The sequence below is a fragment of the Gopherus flavomarginatus genome, chromosome 6 (assembly GCF_025201925.1).
Source record: "Gopherus flavomarginatus isolate rGopFla2 chromosome 6, rGopFla2.mat.asm, whole genome shotgun sequence".
Classification (NCBI taxonomy): Eukaryota; Metazoa; Chordata; order Testudines; family Testudinidae; genus Gopherus; species Gopherus flavomarginatus.
In genome coordinates, this window is record NC_066622.1 from 82164506 (window position 1) to 82187129 (window position 22624).

At 42.5% G+C, this 22624-nt stretch overlaps 1 protein-coding gene across 19 annotated transcripts in view; it reads left to right on the top strand.

Annotated features, from left to right (window-relative positions):
• The window catches only part of TSPAN14 (tetraspanin 14), a 90410-nt gene that overhangs the window by 3846 nt on the left and 63940 nt on the right, over positions 1 to 22624 (top strand). For 2 of the 19 annotated variants that reach the window (XM_050959110.1, XM_050959117.1), the window contains 2 exons: positions 161 to 226; positions 887 to 1043. The exons of 10 other annotated variants lie outside the window; for them this stretch is intronic. The gene's annotated coding sequence lies outside the window, so the exon portion shown is untranslated. The remainder of the gene's footprint in view (positions 1 to 160; positions 227 to 886; positions 1044 to 22624) is intronic. 7 more of the 19 variants (XM_050959111.1, XM_050959118.1, XM_050959113.1 and 4 more) reach the window with 4 other exon arrangements.

The following is a 22624-nucleotide window of genomic DNA, read 5'->3' on the forward strand; positions in this document are numbered from 1 at the left end:
TGGTGTTTTAAAAAATCTGGAAACAAATGTTTATAGCACCATTGTGGTGGTCCAGTGAGTAGTTTGAAGTATTGTGGGTTTTTTTTATTTTTTTTATTTTTTTTAAAACTAAGCCTGGCAACTTCCTGGGAGATAGACATTGTATTATCTGCTCTTACAGAGGAGGCTGCGGAAGCTCCTGGTGCCAGAGTGCCATGCTCCAAGATCCTTCAGCAAGTCAGTGGTGGTAATGTGAATAAAATCCAGGGGCCTGATTCTTGGTTACTCCCTGCTAGGGTTGCCAACCCTCTGGAGTCTCCAGGAATTAAGATTAATCTTTAAAGATCATGTCATGTAATGAAATCTCCAGGAATACATCCAACCAAGATTGGCAACCCTATTCCCTGCCTTTGCTTGAGGCGAGAATGAGAGTGGGGCAAAGGTGGCTTTAAGCCATCTTTTGAGCTCTTTATACTCTGGGGCAATGCAGTTATCTTCCAGACCTCTAGTGGAAGTCAGAGCTAACTTGAGACTGCTCTGATTTGTGCTCTGCTTCCATGGCCCCTGAAAAACCCAGAATAACTACACAATCTGCCCTAAACTGGGGGATGGGAACAAGGCCAATGTATAGCCCATAAATCAGTACTGTCAAAGGGTCCATTTGTGTAGGAGGTGACCCCCCTAAGGCATCTTTCTGTGGCCAGAGAGGCATAATATTAGACTAGATGTCAGTTTAGAGCACCTTCTCTGTGACTGAAGATTACAATTTGCTGTGTTTTAATGTAAGTCTATAGCATGGGTACTTGGGATGAAGGAAGTTAACTAGCAGTGGATGAGCAGTTGGGGAGCTACTCTTTTTAAGCAGTAGCTCAGTATGTTTTGATATTGACATGTTCTTCCTTTTAAGGGTGTTTAAATGTGGTCCATGGAGCCTTGAAATGTGAACAGTAGCCATCCTTTCCCAGCAACTGCAGGGTAAAGATGACAAGGATTTTATTGCTTGGAGCCTTGACCACAGCAAACCTTTCCTATTCATCTATCACGTTTTGCTTGAGCAGCCTCAGGTGTTGCAAAGTTTGAGCACTATTACTTAGAACAGGTTGTGTTTTGTGTCTGGTTCTGTGTTGTCTGTTTTTTCTCTTCAGTGTGAACTCTGCAGGGTTTGAATGTTGGTCTCTGTTAGAGTTCAGTAACAAAGTAGAGGATCTTCTGCCATCAAACTGCAGTTGGCTGGGAGTAGATCAAAATGTGTGGTTTGTATAAATCTGAAACAATTGAGGGTTTGTTTTTTTTTTTTGTTTTTTGTTCAAAGTTTGCATTACAGAGCCAAGAGTGTGCCTACCCACTAGCTTATTTTCATGCCGTGCTTCTGTGTGCTATAGGCTTTCTGGGCCAATACTTCTCAAAAGAGGGAGACTTACTGTACTTCCTGCTGGCATAAATTATGTGTTTAAGAGTACTTAACAGTGTATAATTCATGGATGCTGTGTCTATCTCTTTGCAACAAGTTGTTTCTGTGGAATCACCTTGTTTTAAAAGAACAAAACCAAACTTGGTTTCCACTTTAGTGTGAGTTATATATATTCTTTATCTGTTGCTTCAGTTTTTATTATGAGGGGACACCTATTGGCCCTCTCATCTTCCAATCAGAATAAATAGGCATATGTATGTGTGTGTTGCTGTCTCAGCCACTAAAGGTAGAACAAGAGGTCTCCCTTGGAAAGCATCTGCTTCCAGTGCAGGCTAGATATTCTTCCACATCCTCGTTTGCTATTGCCACTTCCAAAACAGGAAGATATAGACATACTGCTAGGGACCGTCCCAGGTTTCATAAGCCTATCTGGGTACACTGAGTGGTGCTGGATTTCAACAACTGGGGGTAGCTGTGTTGTATGGGCAGGAGGCCAAGGGATGACTGCTCCTCTCCTGCTCTGCATCAGCTACTCCTGCTGAGGATGAGTCAAAGGAAGAGAGCGTAGCAGCATGTTAGCTCTTCACTTTGCGCAGATCACATGACCTGAGGATTTATCTCTCTCGAAGCTGGAAGTTCTCATCATAGGGAGCTTCAGCAGATGAGACTATTTTCTAGGAGTTTCAGTTATCAATGTATTACACTCAAACCCTTCTGGCTCTTATCAACCTGACCTTTTTTACAGCATCACCGCTCTGAACAAAGCTCCAGGTGGCTGCTCTGTGAAGGGGGGGTAAACAAGCCTCATTCTGCTTGATTGACTTGTCGCTTCAGCGTTGCACCTGCACCTCAGTGTCTAAATATGCAGCATATAGTTGGAAAATGAAGTTCAAATGTAGCCCCAAGATGAAATGGCTCCAAAATCTGTGCTTCCAGCAGGATGTGGAAGCAAAGCAAACTTCCTATGTTTCCTGTGCAGTCGGAAGGCCCCCGGTAGAACCCAGCTATCAAATGCGTCTGACAGTCTTCTTTTTCTTTTGACTTCCTGCCCCCAGCCCTCCTTCTCTCTATCTTCCTCTTTCAGAAGCAAATAAGTGCTTTCTGGTGGGAATGAAGCTCATGCTTCTAAAAATGGTGAATTCCCCTTTCTGATCAGCCTCTCCACAACCAAACATTGTTTTTGCTTGGGCAACACCTTATGTCCATCCTCATCCTTGGAGTGTCAAGGGCTGGAGCCTTTGGCAAAGCAGTGACTATTAGGATCATCCTCACCCTTTAATCATGGATTCAGAAGTCATAGGCAAGGGTTTAAAACTCTGTGTCTCTGATTCCTCTCTTTAACTGTAGGCATCTTGGCACTACTCCTCCAGTCACTCCATGCATATTATTATTTGACTAAATGCCTCTATCTTGCCTGTCTGGTTTTGTGAATGAGCATATAAGTAAATAATTAATAATGGTAAAAAATCTCTATGGTAAGAACCTGATCCAAAGATCATTGAAGTTGGTTGACAGTTTTCCTTCAACAACCATGGGCTTTGGCTCAGACACTAGTTAAGTCTGTAATTAAATGGATTGCTGGTGGACTGAATAGGGATTGGTACCATAGTTGTCCTTTTAGTACTTCATGTAGGGTTGCCAAAGTTCCGATTTGTCAAAACTGGACACTACAGGCCCCAGGGTGGAGGGGTGTGTGTCAATTCCAAAGCGAGGAGCTGGAGGCAGTCATGGCATGGCAGGGCTGAGGCGCTGGGGGCAGTCTGGGTAGGGGAGGGTCTGTTTCTGGAGTGAGGGGGTGAGAGAGCTGGGGTCTCAGGAGTTTTGAGAAGGCGGTACCCACATACTCTGCGGGAGCCAGTTCCTAAGCTTCTTTCCAGTCTATCACTGAACTCCTCCAGCAGTAGCTGTTCTTTCTGCCCTCCTGTGACTGGACGTTTGATGTCTAGTCAGCAGTACTGACCGAACGCTGCCCAGGTCCCCTTTGGACCAGACTTTCTGGTCGAAAACTGGGACAACCCTAAGTTCACGCCTTTTCAAAAGTACAGTTTTCTGTGCCAGATTAAATTTTTAATATCATGTTTTTCCTAAATAATAGATGGGATTTAGAGGGGTGTTTGTTTTTCAAGTAGCTTCTAAAACAGTGGGAAGTAGAATGAAGCACTACATCTCTTTCCATTGGGACAGCTGGCAGCTGAATGCTGTGAATTATAGGAGTGGCACAATGATATTTATTTATTTTGTCTTGAGTCATAAAAATAATTCTAACAGCCATAGCCTGACACCAGAAGCACCTTGGAGAGAAGCTGGGAAATGTCATCCCTTTGCCCAAGGTGACAGTGTGTTTTTGCTGTTTGCCAAGGCATGTAGCTGATCTTCTTCATGCCCACTTCCTGTCTCTGACAGCTGGCTGTTAAATTATATTGGATCAGTGGTTCTCAAACTTTTGTACTGGTGACCCCTTTCACATAGCAAGTCTCTGAGTGCAACCCCTTACCCTCAATAAATTAAAATCACATTTTTATATATTTAACACCATTATAAATGCTGGAGGCAAAGTGGGGTTTGGGGTGGAGGCTGATAGCTTGTGACCCCCCCTGCCCCCATGTAATAACCTCACAACCCCTTGAGGGATCCTAACCCCCAGTTTGAGAACCCCTGTATTAGAGGAAGCACTTAACTTCCAGGCAGGTCAGAGAACAGCCGGACAATCATCACATAGACAGCGTAATGATACTTGCAGCAAGCAAATGGAAAAATGATAGCATGGAGTGGAAGCAGGATTACTGAAGGAACTGGCTAATTTGGAGCTACCACTTGGAAGTCTCATATCTCAAGAATACTGTTAGACATTATGTGTTATCAGTGAAATCTTGGAGGTCTCAGTTAGATGCTCTCCTCTGCCCATAGTGTACTGCTCAACAATGAGGGAAAGGGACTCTTGGGACTCGAGGTGGTGGAAAAAAGATCCCTTGTTTTACCAAAAAAAAGTCAGGACTTCAATTTTTAAGATCTCCTCTGAGAGAAATGCTCTTCCTCTCATGCTTTTACAACTGGGCTGCACTTCCCAGGGCTGCCCAGAGGATTCAGGGGGTCTGAGGTCTTTGGCGGTGGGGAGCCACCGCTTCAGCGGTAACTCGGTGACGGGGATCCTTCTGCTGTGGGACGGAAGGACCACCGCCCCCACCGAAGACCCGGAGCGGAAGAAGCTCTGAGGGCGTGGGCCCCGGGAGAGTTTTCCGGAGCCCCTGGAGCAAGTGAAGGACCCCGCTCCAGGGGCTCTGAAAAACGCTCATGGGGGGCCCCTGTGGGGCCTGGGGCAAATTGCCCCACTTCCCTCCTCCCCTCCCTCGGCGGTCTTTGTTGCCAGATATCACCAGCCTGTCAGGACAGTTTTTCAGCTGTCACTTCGCACTTTAAGGATGCTTGAAAAAAGAATTACCTCTCTTACAGGTACTGTCTAGAAAGTTGTAATTCATCCTTTATGCCCTTCAAATGATTACAATTAGGGAAGCATCCCTTTCTCACAAAGGGTGACAAATATATAAGGCAAAGTCTGCATTTAAAGGAGCTTTGACATTCTTATTGAAATTGCTTTGCTGCCTTCATCAGTATGAGCTAAGTGACTGTTTCTTGGCATTCTTCACAAGAGGTGGAAAGCTTGTCCTGATTCCCTGGGAAGGATAGGGAGTCCTAGTGAAACAATTGACAAAGTTTCTCATGACCCCATCACCGCCCTTTGTGTATGTTTGGGGGAGGGGGACAAAAGCGAGACTGTCTGCCAGCTGTATCAGACTACAGCAGTTTGGTTTTTGTCTTGCAGTGATGGGCCCTGAATAAAGCTGTCCACCACATACACTCATCTCCTCAAACTTGCGTGTTTCTTTCACAGTGTGCACTGTCTCACTTTATCTTGCCTTTGGGGGCATCCTTCATGACAAGCCAAAATTTTGCTCTTAGCTCAGCTGCATAAAAGTTGTTGAGGCTGAGAATGTGCGTTTTGGTCACTCTCTTTCTCATGGGCTCCACTGCTTTGTATTTCAGGGCTCTCCTTGCTAGTTCTCTTTCAAAAGTCTCTCAGGCCCATCTCTTTATCAGAAAGGCTCAGTCGGTAGGCGGATTAATTATCATACAGAGTTGTTGAGCTGTCTAAATGGCCACAAAGAGCCATTTTCTTTGTGATCCATGTGCTTGACTCTCATGAACTGCATGTAAAACAAGGTCCTCTGTGAATGCGTTTTAAGTGCAACTCGGGACATACGTTCCTCTGCAATTAGCTCTGAAATTTAAGCTTTGAACGTGCCAGAAACCTGATATGATTTGCCTAAAGAGAAGGTGCATCGTGTGGTGATGGGGTGTGGCTTTATTATTATAAAAGTTCCTCCTACATGGGAGAACAGCCATCTTTGTCTTAAAATCGAACTCTTTCAGTGATTCAGCCCCACATGTCTCAGTAATACAGACATTACCTGGCTGAGTATACTAAACAAATCACAAATATAGCTAGCATTGCATGGAAAAATGTATCCGTTTCTTGTCACAAGATAGCTGATATTGGAAGAGCTTTTCTTTCTTAAACTTTGAAATTAACAGTGTCCTTTTAACTTGTTACACTAGTAGGTTAAAAAAATTTCTGTTTGAAGCACAATTCTTTGGCCTGCCAAGGGCACAGTATGTGACAGACCCAAAATGAGACGTTTAAATAAATTAAGCACAATTAACAGACTTCAATGCTGCAGGATTCATTCCTTCTGTGTAAATAACTGGATTGAAAGTTGCATGTAAACAACTTTTTAAATACACCTCTACCCTGATATAACATGAATTTGGATATAATGCAGTAAAGCAGCACTCCAGGGGGGCGGGGCTGCGCTCTCCGGCGGATCAAAACAAGTTCGATATAACGCGATTTCACCTATAATGCGGTAAGATTTTTTTTTTTTGGCTCCTGAGGACAAGGTTATATTGGGGTAGAGGTGTAGTAAAAGGCAAGAGGCTGCCAGTTAGCGTGACATGTAGGTAACTTGGAGACTAAAATAAGTGGCGTCCATTGAAAAGGAGTGAGGTATGGTTAACAGTGTCGGGCTTCTGAAAATTTGGTGTTCCTTTAAAATTGGCAAAGAAACCAGTTCACTTCCTGTCTTGATTCTTTTAAAATATGAGTTTTTATTAAAGATTTTAGTTGAATTGTACCATAAACAAAGAACCTCATCTCCTTTTTCCTGAAACTGACAGACAATCAGAAAAACTGGGCTCCCTTAACTGCCAAGTGCACATGGCTTTCTTCTTTATGGTCTTAACCGTCCTGTATTTTTGCGCAGAAAGTTCAGTATCTGAATTAACATATATGTGATTCAGTGCAATATGCAGACACCTGCCTTTCGATGATTTACCAACGTTCCTCTCATTTAACAGCCAGAAGGGTGGTGGTGTTGGTGTTTTTAACCTAGCATTGGATAGTTCAGGCTGTCTTTTTACATAACACCCTCAGGTTCTTGTCAGTGCTCAAAAGTACAAATAAAAAGTCACATACAGCACGGCCAGGCACTGTCCTTTAGCCACACAACTCAGTCAGTGCAACTTTGGACAAATCACCATTCTTCTTCCAGGCCTGAGGATAGAGGATATCCCAGACTTTAAATGAAGATACACTTGTGCAAATCTGGCATACCTGAGAACAGAACTCGGTGCCTGAGGTTTGCCTTGCTTTGCACCTACTCTGGACTTAAATTCACTTCTTCTGAGATGTGCCGCTATCTTGGACAGCCTCTGTTTTCAGTCACACTATCTATTAAAAGTATCGCCAACTCCAAATGTGGAAAAATCATGAGACTAACTTAAAAATAACAAGACTAAAAATATTTTGGGATGGCTTTTATTTGCCTTTTGGCTTTTGATCCTTTCTGGCTCATGGCTTTCAAGATTTTCTCCACAGCTACAAATTCTATCTTCTTCTTTTTTTTTTTTTTTTTTTTTTTTTTTTCTTCCTTCAAATGGAAACTGGAGATCTTTTGCTTAAAACCCCAGTTCCTCCCAAATATCTCGTGACTTGCAATTAAAATCGGCCACAGAGAATGTATTGGAAGATTCATCCAGAGGGAAGGAAAAGGGATCTCCATTGGATATGTCTGAGGATGGATGCTCAGCCCAATCCTTGAGGACATCAGATGCCTCTAGAGAAGAGGCTAGACAATCCCTGCAGTGGGGACTCATTGTTAAAGAGAGCGGACAATACATTCTGCAGGTGACAAAAGAACAGCAGGACTCTGTGCAGTCTCTTTGGAGTGGAGACAATACGTGTCGCTTAAAGGTTCTATGGGATTTTGAAGACTTCAGGCCAGGATCCATCTGGCTATACACATTGTATAGGTGATCTTCTCAAAGTTCCTTCCTGTTCCAAGAGCAAGAGAAGATAGGCAACAGAAGATATTGGAGTTAAGCATTGTAGAGTAGAGGGTTTCCGTTTTGTGGAACATGGATCCACGTTCTATCTGGAGAGGAAGATGTTTGTTGCGACTGTGTGTGTGTTTGAAAGGTGTAACTTTAACTTGTCGAATGCCAAGTAACCTTTGTTTTTAAAATATTTTGTTTGGAGAAAGAGCTGGCCTAGCATTTCTTCTTTCTAGCTATTGCCAACTCAAAGGTGTGGTTTCCACTATTTAATCACAAGAGTTCTTTTACAGGGGGGACACCAGTATCAGGACCAAGCAAATAATCACAATTCGTAACCATGGCTATTTTCTTAAAGAAAGGAAACATTAAAAACACATGAGACACTGGTTATTTTGGTTTTTGTTTATGAAGAGGAGTGCACCTCTCAGAGGTGCGCACTCTCAAGAGTGAACCTCTGTTAAAAGCTCTCCACAGACATACATACAGAAGAAATTGTAACCAAAGTATATTTCCCAAAATTATTGTAAATCCATTCTTTAATATATTATTAGATACCTAGGAATATTTATATGGGCAACAGAACTTTGTTTCAGGGTAGATGGACCTGTTTGGTTATTAATGTATAACCACTCAGTTTACGATTGGCAGAGTAATAGAGTGATCATATTTCTGTATGCTGAATATGGGACACAAGCGAGTTCAATGGCAATCCATCAGAACTATGCAGTAGTGCCCCCCACCCCAATATCCATTGAGCAGGCAGCTGTGGTGTTCTGTCCCCAATTCATGTTGAAGTCTTGGGGTGGTTTTCTTGGGTTAGTTTTGTCTTGAGTCATCTGTTTTTCTTGTCTGTGGCAACTTGCTTGTGGAAATGGACAGGAGGCGCTGTGAAGTACTTCCTGTTACTGTGCACAGACAGCATGTGCGTATTGGATGCTCACTTCATAGTCTCTTTTTTATACCTTTCTTATTTTAATGAAATCATAGGAAAATATATCTTTCATGCTTGTTTGGATTCTATTTGGTTGCTGTCACTCTGTTTGCTTAGGTGACGTTTTCAGCTCCTGAATATAGGGTGACCAGATGTCCCAGTCAGTTAGGGCGCTATTATTCCCGATATTTCATGGCACTCCTCTGCTGGCAGCACACTGTTTTTTTGCTCTGCCGGTAATGACCCTCTTCTCCCCCACCCCAATGTGTCCTGGTATTTTCTTCCTCTCTGGGGTGCAGGAGCAGGGAGGAGTGGGAGACTTCCCCTCCTCACCCCCCAGGAAGCAGGAGCTGCTCCCAGAGATTCCAAGGCAGAGGGCAGGAGCAGCACATGGCAGTGGGGGAAGGGACAGCTTGCTGGGCAACTGCTGTACAGAGAACTTAGAGGGGCTGCCGATCCACCCTGGTTCCAAGCCCCCACCAGCTAGCTGCAATGGGCTGCTCTTCTTGCAAGCGGTAGACAAAGCAGGCGGCTGCCAAACAACGTTGGAAGGGAGCATTGCAGAACTTTAAATGAGCATGTTCCATAATTGATCAGCAACAAAACAACATTAACTGGGATGACTTTAAGTGTGGAGTTACTGTATTTAAAAGATCTGAGAAATTAATTTTAAGCCAGCTTTCATGACCCACATCCTAGGCAAAACTGTGGAAAAGCTGATGTAGGACACAATTATAGAATCATAGAAATGTAGAGCTGCAAGGGACCCTGAGAAGTCCTCTAGTCCACCCTCCATCCCTGCACTGAGCCAGGATTAAGTATACCTAGGTCATCCCTGACAGGGTGTTTGTCCAATCTGCTCTTAAAAAACCCCAGTGACTGGGATTCTGCAGCCTCCCTAGGTAACCTTACCAGTTCTTACAGTTAGAAATTAGAGAATAAAATTATACAACCTAAATTTTCCATTGCGTAAACTAAGTAGATTACTACTTGCCCTACCCTTGCTGGAAGTGGAGAACAATTGGTCACTGTACTCTTATATACTTGAAGATTATCTGGTCCTACCTCGGCCTTCTCTTTTCTAGACTGAACATGTCCAATTCTTTTAACATTTCCTTATGTCAGGTTTTCTAAATTTCTTTTGTAGCCCTCCTCGTCTAGGGTGACCAGACAGCAAGTGTGAAAAATCGGGATGGGGAGGGGGTGGTGGTGGTGGTAATAGGCACCTATATAAGACACAGCCCCAAAAAATCAGGACTGTCCTATAAAATGGGACATCTGGTCACCCTGTCCTTGTCTCCCTCTAATTTGTTAAATTCTGGTGCCTAAAATGGGACACACAACAAGATAGTGAGAATGGATAACAAGATCCAATTGTTAGAAAGTAAACCTAGACAAACAGAAGTTAGAGGCTTGATGCAAGAATTACTGGGTGAGACTCTTTTTGGCCTATGTTATGCAGCAGGTCAAACTAGATGATTATAATGGTCCCTTCCAGCCTTAAAATGTATGAATCTGAGTTGGTAACATGTATTAAGACTCTAATTATAAAGACCTAATAAAGTATTAATGGATGCCTTTAACAAACAAAGATTGTGAGAATTATATATTGGGGTGAAAATGGCCTTAACTTCCTGTTCTTTTTGGAGGAAGATAACACAAGGTTTTAGCGATATTAAAAAAACAACTCATTAGAATCTCTGCATAACTTTTAAAAAATATTAGATTTTATGGCCATTGTCTTGTGTAAACTATATGCTCTGTAGCATCCAATATGTAGTTACGTTTATCTTCAAGTTGACATTTGTGGAGGTGGGCCCCCACGGTATGTAGCACTGCAAAATGGACTGATGGAAGGTTTTGTTTTGAACAGGCCCTTGCTGGAGGAATTTATACTTGAGTTGTTGACTAATGGTTTAGTCAAGGGCATGAGGCTGTATTCAACCTTAGAGATTTACTGGTATTGTAATCCTTTGACTCTTGTGCCTTTTTATAGTGAACCATAAATCCTGCGAGATAATTGCTGCCTTATTTATGTGTATAACCATAGCTCGTAGGAGTCTTATTCATGGACCAGGCCCCCATTTTGTACAAACACAAAACAAAAAGATGATCTCTGCCCCAAGAAGCTTTTATATTCAAAATGTGCATGGTTTTTAGTAATGCCTGCAATACAAATGCATGCATTTCTCTTCTCTTCCCCGCCCCGCCTCCCGCCCGCCCTCCTCTGTCCAATCCCCCTGATCTAGTACTGGGCGTTAAATAGTAGAAGAAAAATTTTCTGCTGATAGTGTTTTGTCTTATACCATGTGAATATTCATAATATGTGGTTAAAAAGTAGCTTCAGTTCAGATTTTTATTCTGGGATGATTATTACTGTCTAGTCTCCCTCAAAATACTTTAGGCTTTTATCGCTGTCTTCTGTTTGCCTTAGGTCAGTTACTAATTCTCTGAGTTTGTTTCCCTTTGCTGCCTCCAGCGGTTTTTTGTGTCCTGGAATTAATGAACTCATGGTCAAAAATGATTTGCAGAACCTCTAAACATTGCACAGTATTTAAACTTACTAAAAAGTAAATAGCAAGCCTCTCATGGTGTGTGTGGTTTTTTTTTAAACAGGACTCTTAAGTAATAGTTTTCCAAATATGCACTAATTCCAAGTATGCGAAATCCCATTGTAAACTGCTTTGTTGTACTAAGTTGTCTTGCAAAGATCCTGCATGTGTATTTTCCATTTCCAAAGGTACCGTGAGTGTCCACTTTGCTATTTGAATAATAAGACCTAATTCCAGTCTCGTAGATCGACTGACTTTGAGTATCAGGAGTGACTTTGGTAGTATCTGTGCAGATTAAGGTCTGTATTTTATACTTGTCCTGAACTTTTCACCTGCAGATCAGAAAATGCTTTACAAAGATGAGTAATGTTGGAAAGTTCACAACTATTTTTCCTCTTTTTTGAAAGTCAGTACTGACCTGTTTAGGCCCAAATTCCTTTTTGGGCTCATTTCATAGATTCATAGACTCTAGGACTGGAAGGGACCTCAAGAGGTCATCGAGTCCAGTCCCCTGCCCTCATGGCAGGACCACATACTGTCTAGACCATCCCTGATAGACATTTATCTAACCTACTCTTAAATATCTCCAGAGATGGAGATTCCACAGCCTCCCTAGGCAATTTATTCCAGTGTTTAACCACCCTGACAGTTAGGAACTTTTTCCTAATGTCCAACTTAAATCTCCCTTGCTGCAGTTTAAGCCCATTGCTTCTTGTTCTATCATTAGAGGCTAAGGTGAACAAGTTTTCTCCCTCCTCCTGATGACACCCTTTTAGATACCTGAAAACTGCTATCGTGTCCCCTCTCAGTCTTCTTTTTCAAACTAAATAAACGCAATTCTATCAGCCTTCCTTCATAGGTCATGTTCTCAAGACCTTTAATCATTCTCGTTGCTCTTCTCTGGACTCTCTCCAATTTCTCCACATCTTTCTTGAAATGCGGTGCCCAGAACTGGACACAATACTCCAGTTGAGGCCTAACCAGCACAGAGTAGAGCGGAAGAATGACTTCTCGTGTCTTGTTTACAACACACTTGTTAATGCATCCCAGAATCATGTTTGCTTTTTTTGCAACAGTATCACACGGTTGACTCATATTTAGCTTGTGGTCCACTATGACCCCTAGATCCCTTTCTTCCGTACTCCTTCCTAGACAGTCTCTTCCCATTCTGTACGTGTGAAACTGATTGTTCTTTCCTAAGTGGAGCACTTTGCATTTGTCTTTATTGAACTTCATCCTGTTTACCTCAGACCATTTCTCCAATTTGTCCAGATCATTTTGAATTTTGACCCTGTCCTCCAAAGCAGTTGCAGTCCCTCCCAGTTTGGTGTCGTCCGCAAACTTAATAAGCGTACTTTCTATGCCAACATCTAAGTCGTTGATGAAGATATTGAACAGAGCCGGTCCCAAAACAGACACCTGCGGAACCCCACTTGTTATACCTTTCCAGCAGGATTGGGAGCCATTAATAACTACTCTCTGAGTACGGTTATCCAGCCAGTTATGCACCCACCTTATAGTAGCCCAATCTAAATTGTATTTGCCTAGTTTATCAATAAGGATATTATGCGAGACCGTATAAAATGCCTTACAAATTTCCTTTATGACCTTTCCTTCAGTTTATTTTCTAGGCATTCTTCGCCTCCTGCCCCAGGTGGACTCACAAAAAAATTTAATTGTTATGGTCACTTCTGCTTCCAAACTCTCCCCCACTCTACATCTGCAATTGTATCCTTTATGTGTTACCTAAAACTATGTCAAAGACTCCAGCCTTTTAGTTTGTGTAAGGAAGCCTTTATGTATGTAGTCCAGAAACAGATTGCTCCATTTACTCCTTTATGCTTTAATGGAGTTGCAGCACCGTGGAATACAGTAGAGAATTAGGCCCCGTGTATCCAAGATATACCCAGGAGGCAGACTGGTTTTGTTCCCATTTTGACCAACTTGTTCTTTTTCTTACCGGATTGGTAATTTTTGCTCATTAGTGTTACAGACATTATAAAATGTTTGCTAAGTGAATTTATAGACTCAGTAAGTGGACAGTGTAAATATAACATTTCAAAACTCTCTCACTGTCTGAGCGCTGGAGTACTCTTGTACATAAGGAGTTAGCTGTAATTTTGATCTGCAGTGATTCCACCCAGATTATAGTCCCACCTGAAGCTTCTGTAGCATAGCTGAAATTTTTTGGTTTAAGGCATTTACCTATAAAGCCAAATTATCAGTAAAAAGTGAAGCAAGCTGCTATCTGCTGGGTTCCTTCCCTGGTGCTCCATTTGGAAACTGGATTGATATGCCTGCTGCTGGCTTCCCTCCAAGAGTCCCAAAGCCTTTGGAATGCTAGGAATCCAATCCTTGACTTTCTTGCTTCCAGTTCTGCTTCTGCTTCTCAAGTCTATCTTCCTCCCCCCCCCCCCCCACCTGTTCAGGAAGTTGAATGGGACTAATAACCTGATTAAAGTTAGGCACATGCTGTACTTAAATGCTTGAATGAATCAGGGCCTTGTGATGTAGAGCTTGAGCTTACTCCACTGGATAAGTGTTGGTAGTTCCACAGACGCCAATGGGATGATTCTCCTGGATAAAGTTACTCCTTGTGCATAAGTGTCTGCAAGATTGGTCCCTTACTCACTACTTTAGGAGTCTACTGAAACTTCACTGGAGGAGAATGATCTTATTTTAAAAACAAATGTACTCTTCTCTGTGCTCAAACCTTTAATAATAATAATTAATAATAAAAAAACACACACAAGCTGAGATCCCACAGGTATTTAAGCATATCACTTTAATTAGACAAATCGTCCAACTGACTTTAAGGGAATTGCTCCATGTGAGTACAGTTACTCATCTTTAAATGTTTGCAAGATCAGTTCCTTTACAATCCTTCAAGACCTACATTTCTTCCCTTTGCTGGGACCCATGGCATGAGTCTGAAAGAAAAACACACACCCAGATGGCTTTCTTCAGACACTGTGTCTACAGAGTCTGTAAGAAAACACATTAATTGGTAGAAAGAGGAAAATTTACCATTGCAAACTTCCTGGGAAAATGATTGATTGGCTTCCAAATGCAGATCATCCCTATCTATTATGTAGGGAAATAAATTAATATTTACATGGATTTTAAAAAAGCTCAATTTTGGTCATGATGCATCTTTTTAAAAGTCTGGCAATGTAAAAAATATTTGGGATGGGATTTCTTGGGGAGTCCTTATTAAAGTTGGAGAGAATGCCTGCCTGGCTTAACAAGCCCTCCTCCTTGAAGGCCCTCAACATATCCACCTGCTAAGGAGGATAGATCGGAATTCCACTGGAAGCTTTTCACTGCTGCTCTGTAATCAACCACTGAAGATTGCTGTTCAGAAGTCTGTTACTGGCTATATACAATTTATTTTCTGTGATGCCTGATGCTTGCTTGCTTGCTTGCTTGCTGACACCAAAATAAATATGACACATGCCTGCAGTTTCTAAGTCTCTTATGACTGCATTGTAAACAGTTAGTCAGAACTCTAGTTAATCATTATTGTTAATATGACTTCATCCTGTCTGATGTGATTCATTTTTGTTGCAAAGTGCTGAGACTCTAGGAAGCATATCACTCTTTATTGCACTATTGTGGGTATAAATTCAGTTGGAAAATCTTCTTGGCATATGGGAGCTTCCCAAGACTCCCCCTGGAGGTCTCCTTGTCAAATTAAGCTCGAATATGGAGAAACTTGAATTCTTGATCTCTCCTCCTGAACTTTCTGCATCTCAGTACTGTCACTGTTAAAGATTACACTGTCATCCCTATATATAATGGGTGTTAGCTTTGACTTCCTTGCAGTCAGCCTGTGTCCTTACCCTGCCTCTTCTTCCTTCACAATATTTCAAAGATTCAACATTTTCTCTTTCCAGGCCGTTAAAATTCCTCATCCAGTACCTCATTGCCTGGCTTGACGACTATAGCAGTTCTGAATGGAAGATGGCAGATGATCTTTCATGCTGATTGCTTGGTCAGAGCAATCGGTGTGACTTGTGCCTTTCTGAATACCTGCATTGGCTCTCCCTTCTCCACTGCATGAACTCTTGTTCTCCCTTTAAAGTCTCTGCATAACTTTGTCCCTCCCTACTCAGTGACTATCTGTTGGTTTATGTGAAAGAGTTTGGTTTCTGTGTAGTTCCTAGTGGAGAGATGTCACTGTCATGGAATATTCTATGAGACCTGGTTGTAACAGGCACTGTAGTTGGTCTCAGTAAATAGTACAGTCGTGGAGACTGGATTCCCCTCTATCCAGTATGGGCTCACTGGTGATGTGGAGGAGACTGCACTGCTGCTGCTCATATTGAACTTGTTCTGTGGAAAAATGGAGGACCCAGACCTTCAGAATGGCACTGATGATCAAAACAAAAAATCCAGAAGTCACTTAGCAAAGAGATCGCCTGCCATTTCCACTGACTTCAGGAATCCTAGAACAATTCTCAGCCCCTGTTTTCTAGTCAGTCTACCATGTTAGACAGGGTTGTACACTGCATGACTATAGAGTTGGTTTGAAGTTGCCTGCCCCACTGAATTCTCAGGTGCCGTGATCCAGATCTCCCTTTCTTGTAGCTTTCTCAACTTTAAATGCTTCACCTGTCTCCCAGAAGTGAGTGGAGCCTTCTCCACACTTTCACATCACAGCTGAAGTAAATGTATGTCCTTAAGGAAATCCTTGAGCTATTTCATTCCCAAGAGCTCTGACTGAGGCTGGAAAGTGACTGACTGTTCAGTGACTCACAGGTGCACACCTTCTGATTTATCTGATACTGTACTTGATGATTCGCAATCTCTTCTATTGCAAGAATCGACAGCTCTTATATTTTCCCTTTACCTCACAGTAAGAGGATTATGATGTTTGTTGCAGCCTTGGGGGATCCTTCAGGTTTTTCTTATCTTTACATTAAGCTGATGAACTGTAAAGAATTCTAATACAGCCATCTCCATTGTATCTGGGTGCTGCATATAACAGTTAGAACCATCACTGCACCTGGTCTGTCCGATGGACTATTTGGAGGATACTAATGGGGAGGAGAGAAATATCAGTGGACTGGTTTCCTTCTTTGTAAAGAGAACTGCCGAAAAGTGCTGTAAAATGGAAGACTGGGAGCAAGGTGAATAAAAATCAGGTGGTTTTTAAACCAAAATAATTAGATCTTTTTATATTATTTTTTGTTTGAATATCTTTCCAAAGGTCTCTTAAATCTGAATTTAATAAAATTTACACCTTAGCATATTTTATATTAAAATATTTAAATATGCTGCATCCATACTTCTGTCATAAACTTTGAATTTTAAAAGCTGCTTCTCTACATAAAGACAAAATTGGGAGGGCGGGGAAGGACCATTTAACTTGAGATCAACCTTTTTAAATATGGTGCAATACTGTGCTAAGAGCTTCTTTTGTTCAATATAAATACATTTTATATGCCGTTTTGTGTGTTTTTAATTAAATTCTAATTGCCACCCTAATGCAGCTTGCTATAAATCATGAGCAGAAAGTTAATTGTCTAGTGAATAAGCAATGTCATTCACCATTTTCTAATATTCTAAAAATGTACAATTAGGTTAATATTTTGAGATTCTGATGTAATTGCTTAAATGTGTATAGCTATGGTGTACGCTCATAAGTAGCAAAAAGATGTATCACATCTAGTCTTAAAGCTTTATTAAGTTGTAAATCAGAATGTTTTAATGGTTATATCAACCAGTATGAATGCACTCTTCCATTTGTACTTTAGTTATTTTCTAAAGAAAAGTTGATTTAAATTCAGTGACATTGTTTTTTAATGGAGACTTTCTACTTGGTGTTTTAAATTGCCTTGATTTTTAATCTACCCTGTCAGGGTGAGAAAAGGGTAATTCTGTATTGGGATAGTTTTGCTTTCACAAATGCTTACCATAGTGACAGGTTAATGTCTATTTAAAAGTGCCAGCTTCAAGCATTCGGCTGGACAGGTGGTAAATCACATGCTGCCAGATCAAAAAAATTAGCTTGTTATACTATAAAAAATAACAAGCTAAAACAATACAGTGTGGATGAAATAATGGAAGTAACTAGAATGCCGAAAGATTTGATAGGATGTTTTTCTCTCCCAGTAGTTTGCTGTTTTGTTACCAACAGCCTTGTAACCTTCTTGAAACTCTGCTTTGCTCTCTGAATGTTTTGATCTTATGAAAACAACAAGGCTGCAGCTGAAGAAATGGGGTTTTGTACCCACAAAAGCTTATGCGCAAATAAATCTGTTTAGTCTTTAAGGTGCCACCGGACTTCTTGTTGTTTTTGTGGATACAGACTAACACGGCTACCACTCTGAAACTTGATTTTACCATTTGTTGCTTCGCCAGCTAGTTTTATGTGGACCTGCTTAACACACCTCTAACGCATAGAATATTAGGGTTAGAAAAGACCTCAGGAGGTCATTTAGTCCATTCCCCTGCTCAGAGCAGGACCAACACCAACTAAATAATCCCAGCCAGGGCTTTGTCAAGACAGGCCTTAAAAACAGTTAAGGATGGAGATTCCACCACCTCCCTCGGTAACCCATTCCAGTGCTTCACCACCCTCCTAGTGAAATAGTGTTTCCTAATATCCAACCTAGACCTCCCACACTGCAGCTTGAGACCATCGCTGCTTGTTCTGTCATCTGCTACTGAGAACAGCCAAGCTCCATCCTCTTTGGAACCCCCCTTCAGGTAGTTGAAGGCTGCTATCAAATTTCCCCTCACTCTTCTGCAGACTAAATAACCCCAGTTCCCTCAGCTTCTCCTCATAAGTCATGTGCCCTAGCCCCCTAATCATTTTTGTTGCCCTCTGATGGACGCTCTCTCCAATTTTTCCAAATCCATTCTGTAGTGGGGGGACCAAAACTGGACACAGTTACTCCAGGTGTGGCATCACCAGTGCCGAATAGAGGGAAGTAATCACTTCCCTCGATCTGTTGGCAGTGCTCCTACTAATACAGCTATTGGCTGCCTTGGCAACAAGGGCACACTGCTGACTCATCCAGCTTCTTGTCCACTGTAATCCTCAGGTCCTTTTCTGCAGAACTGCTGCTTAGCCAGTCGATCCCCAGCCTGTAGTGGTGCATGGGATTCTTCTGTCCTAAGTGCAGGACTCAGCACTTGTCCTTGTTGAACCTCCTCAGATTTCTTTTGGCCCAATCCTCCAATTTGTATAGGTCACTCTGGACCCTGTCCCTACGCTCCAGCTTATCTACCTCTTCCTCCCCTCACCCTCCAGCTTAGTGTCATCTGCAAACTTGCTGTGGGTGCAATTCATCCCATCATTCAGTTAGTTAGTTAGTTAATAAAGATGTTGAACAAAACCAGCCCTAGGACCAACCCCTGGGGCACTCTGATACCGGTTGCCAACTAGACATCGAGACATTGATCACTATCTGTTGAGTCCGACAATCTATCTAGCTTTCTGTTCACCTTATAGTCCATTCTTCCAGTCCATACTTCTTTAACTTGCTGGCAGGAATACTGTGGAAGACCGTATCATAAGCTTTGCTAAAGTCAAGATACATCACATCCACCACTTTCCCCATATCCACAGAGCCAGTTATCTCATCATAAAAGGCAATCAGGTTGGTCAGGCATGACTTTCCCTTGGTGAATCCATGTTGACTGTTCCTGATCACCTTCCTCTCCTCCAAGTGCTTCAAAATGGATTCCTTGAGGACCTGCTCCGTGATTTTGCCAGGGACTGAAGTGAGGCTGACTGGTCTATAGTTCCCCGGGTTATCTTTCTTCCCTTTTTCAAATATGGGCACTATATTTGCCTTTTTCCCATCATCCAGGAGCTCCCCAATCGCCATGAATTTTCAAAGATAATGGCCAGTGGCTCTGCAATCACATCTGCCAACTCCCTGAGCCCCCCTCTGATGCATTAGATCTGGACAAATGGGCTTGTGCATGGGGTCCAGCTTTTCTAAATAGTCCTTAATCTGTTCTTTCACCACTGAGGGATGCTCATCTCCTTCCCATACGGTGTTGCCCAGTGCAGAATTCTGGGAGCTGACCTTCTCTGTGAAGATGCAGGCAAAAAAAGTACTGAGTACTTCAGCCTTTTCCTCATAGGCCGTTTTATTCCACATTCTGTCACTGTTGCCTCCTCCATTCAGTAAGGGTCCCACACTTTACCTGCCCACCTTCCTGTTGCTAACATACCTGTAGAAACCTTTTTTGTTACCCTTCACATCCCTTGCTAGCTGCAACTCCCAGTTGTGCCTTGGCCTTCCTGATTACACCCTTGCATGCTCTAGCAATATTTTTATACTCCTCCCTAGTCATCTGTTCACATTTCTACTTCTTGTGAGCTTCCTGTTTGAGCTTAAACTCGAAGATTTCACTGTTAAGCCAAGCTGGTCGCCTGCCATATTTGCTATTCTTTGTGCACATCAGGATGGTTTGTTCCTGCACCCTCAATAAGGCTTATTTAAAATATAGCCAGCTCTCCTGGACTCCTTTCCCCCTTATATTAGCCTTCCAAGGGATCCTGCCCATCAGTTCCATAATGGAGTCTGAGTCTGCTTTTCTGAAGCCCAGGGTCCATATTTTGCTGCTCTTTCTTCCTTTTGTCAGGAACCTGAACTCAGCCATCTCATGGTCACTGCTGCCTAGGTTGCCACCCACTTTTACTTCCCCTACCAATTCTTCCCTGTTTGTAAGCAGCAGGTCAAGAGGAGCACAGCCCCTAGTTTGGTTCTTCCAGCACTTGTATGGGGAAGTTGTCCCTAACAGTCTCCAAAAACTTCCTGGATTGTCTGTGCATTGCTATATTGCTCGCCCAGCAGATGTCAGGATGATTTGAAGTCCTCCATTAGAATCAGGGCCTGTGATCTGGAAACTTCAGTTAGTTGTCCAAAGAGAGACTCGTCTACTTCATCCTTCTGATCCGGTGGTCTATAGTATACACCAACCACGACATCATTCTTGTTGCTCTTGCCTCTAAACTTAACCCAAAGACTCTCAACAGGCTTTTCTCCAGTTTCATACTGGAGTTCTGAGCAATCATACCGCTTTCTTACGTACAATGCAACTCCTCCTCCTCCTTTCTTCCCCCAACTGTCCTTTCTGAACCATTTATACCCATCCATGACAGTGCTCTAGTCATGTCAACTGCCCCACCAAGTTTCTGTTGTTCCAATCACATCATAGTTCCTTGATTGTGCCAGGACTTCCAATTCTTCCTGCTTCTTTCCCAGGCTTCTTGCGTTCATGTACATGCATCAATTGTCACCACATGCATCCTACGAAGTGGGTATTCTCCCACGAAAGCTCATGCTCCAAAACATCTGTTAGTCTATAAGGTGCTACAAGACTCTTTGCTGCTTTTTACAATTGCCCTACTTTTTCAGTATGAATCAGGAGGCTTCCCATCTTGTAGCCTCGTCCTGGTGTTTCTTCTTGGTATCCCACTTACCTCTGGGCTTAGGTCACCGTCCCCTGGTGAACCTAGTTTTAAAGCCCTCCTCACTAGGTTAGCAAGCCTGCCTGTGAAGATGCTCTTCGCTCTTTTTTTTTTTTCTTAGGTAGGTCCCATTTCTTCCTACAATCCTTCTTCCCAGAACAGCATCCCATGGTCAAAGAATCCAAAGTAGTCTCTCCGACACCACCTGCATAACCACACATTCACCCCCACAATTTGACTGTCCGGTCTTGACCTAATGTTTACTAGATGGAGCTTTCATTTCCCCACCACTGCCCCCTATTTCCACATCTGCTCTGGTTTTGGTCTGGGTTTGTGTTGGGATAGTTTTAAAAACATGGGTCAGATCCGCAGCTGATATACGTTGACTTAAATCTACATTGCTACATTAACATTAGCTGAGACTCTGGTTCAGTCTTTACAATACTTTTGTAGAAAAATCACAGTATTTTGGAAATCTGTAACGTTCCCTTTTCTGTTTTTGAAGCCATTTTATAGATAATATATGGAAAAGGCTTATCCTGTTTAGGTCACACGTGCTGTAAGGGTTAAAAATCTATCAGCAGTGAATCATATCACAATTATAAAAGCGTTAGAATCCTGGCACTTTGTAGATAAGTGTAATCTGTGGGTGTTGAACTGCCTGTGACTGGAAACTGCAGCATTCTTTTGCTGAATGGTTATCTTCTTTTCTCAGTGCAGCTGTGAGCTGAAATATGTCTTTAAAAAGCTAGAAGTATTCCTCCATATTCATTCTCTGAAAGAAATTCACATTGCTATAAGTGGGAAATGACTGTTGGCTGAGTGAGTCGGTGTAACTCCAGATAGACTACAGGGGAAGCTGATAATTGCCACCTACATATCGCTTTATATCTCTTCAAAGCACTTCATAATATTAATTAGCTAATCTGTGAAACCTATGAGGTAAGCTAATATTACTAATGGCATGTCTTTTATTTTGATCTGGCAACTGACACTTCTGAGCATCTTCTACACTAGGAAACGTACTAAGGAGAAGAGATTAAATGACGTGATCAAGTGCACGTAGCCAATCTATTTGCAGAATTAGGAATAAAGTTTGGGAAGGGAGTTGGATGTGCCCAGTCTTAGTTGCCTAGAACATGTTGTGTATAACTGACAGAGATGGTATCTTGCTCTGTTCTTCTCCCCTCCCTCCACCCCCCCCCCCCAAAAAAGTGGCAATAGGCCAAATCCTAACCTTTAGTTTAGGTAAGAGTAAGGGGCACAGAAGCCCTTTACCTTTCTATTTTCAAGACTCCAGGATGGTCAGAAGGGCTTTGAAGCAGCTCTGAAGATAGGTCCCAAATTTCTGCTACAAGAGGATGAACAACTCCATAGAAATGCCCCATCCTGTCGTCCTTCCTTTCTTCCTTCAGGAAGCTGTTCAGTTTTGCAGTAACTTTTGCACAGCTGTCTGTTCCCACATGCTCCCCTACCCCTTCCTGGAAGTCATCCCTCTGGAGGAGGGAATTTTTTGGGGAGCATGGCGTGCTGTCCTGCTTGCTCCCTAGCCACCTATGTAGGAGGACAAGAGGGTGAGAATATTGTTTCTTGGACCAACTTCTGTTGGTGAAAGAGATGAGCTTTTGAGCCACAGAGAGTTCTTCAGGTCTGGGAAAGGCATTCAGTGTGTCACCCCTGAATACAAGGTGGAACAGATTGTTCAGCAGCGCAGCTCCGAAGGGGAACTGCGTGTGTTTCTGCTGTGGTGCCTCTTTAAAGGATCCCCACTGCAGATGCAGTGTCTTAGAGCCACCCTACCTCCTGACGAGGGGGGATGACTTGTAGCAGTGTGGTTTGATCAAGTGTGAATCCCCTGGCATCAGGTGGTGCTGTAGCATTCCTCACTACCTACATAGTGACACTCCTCCAGGTCAGGCAGTTGG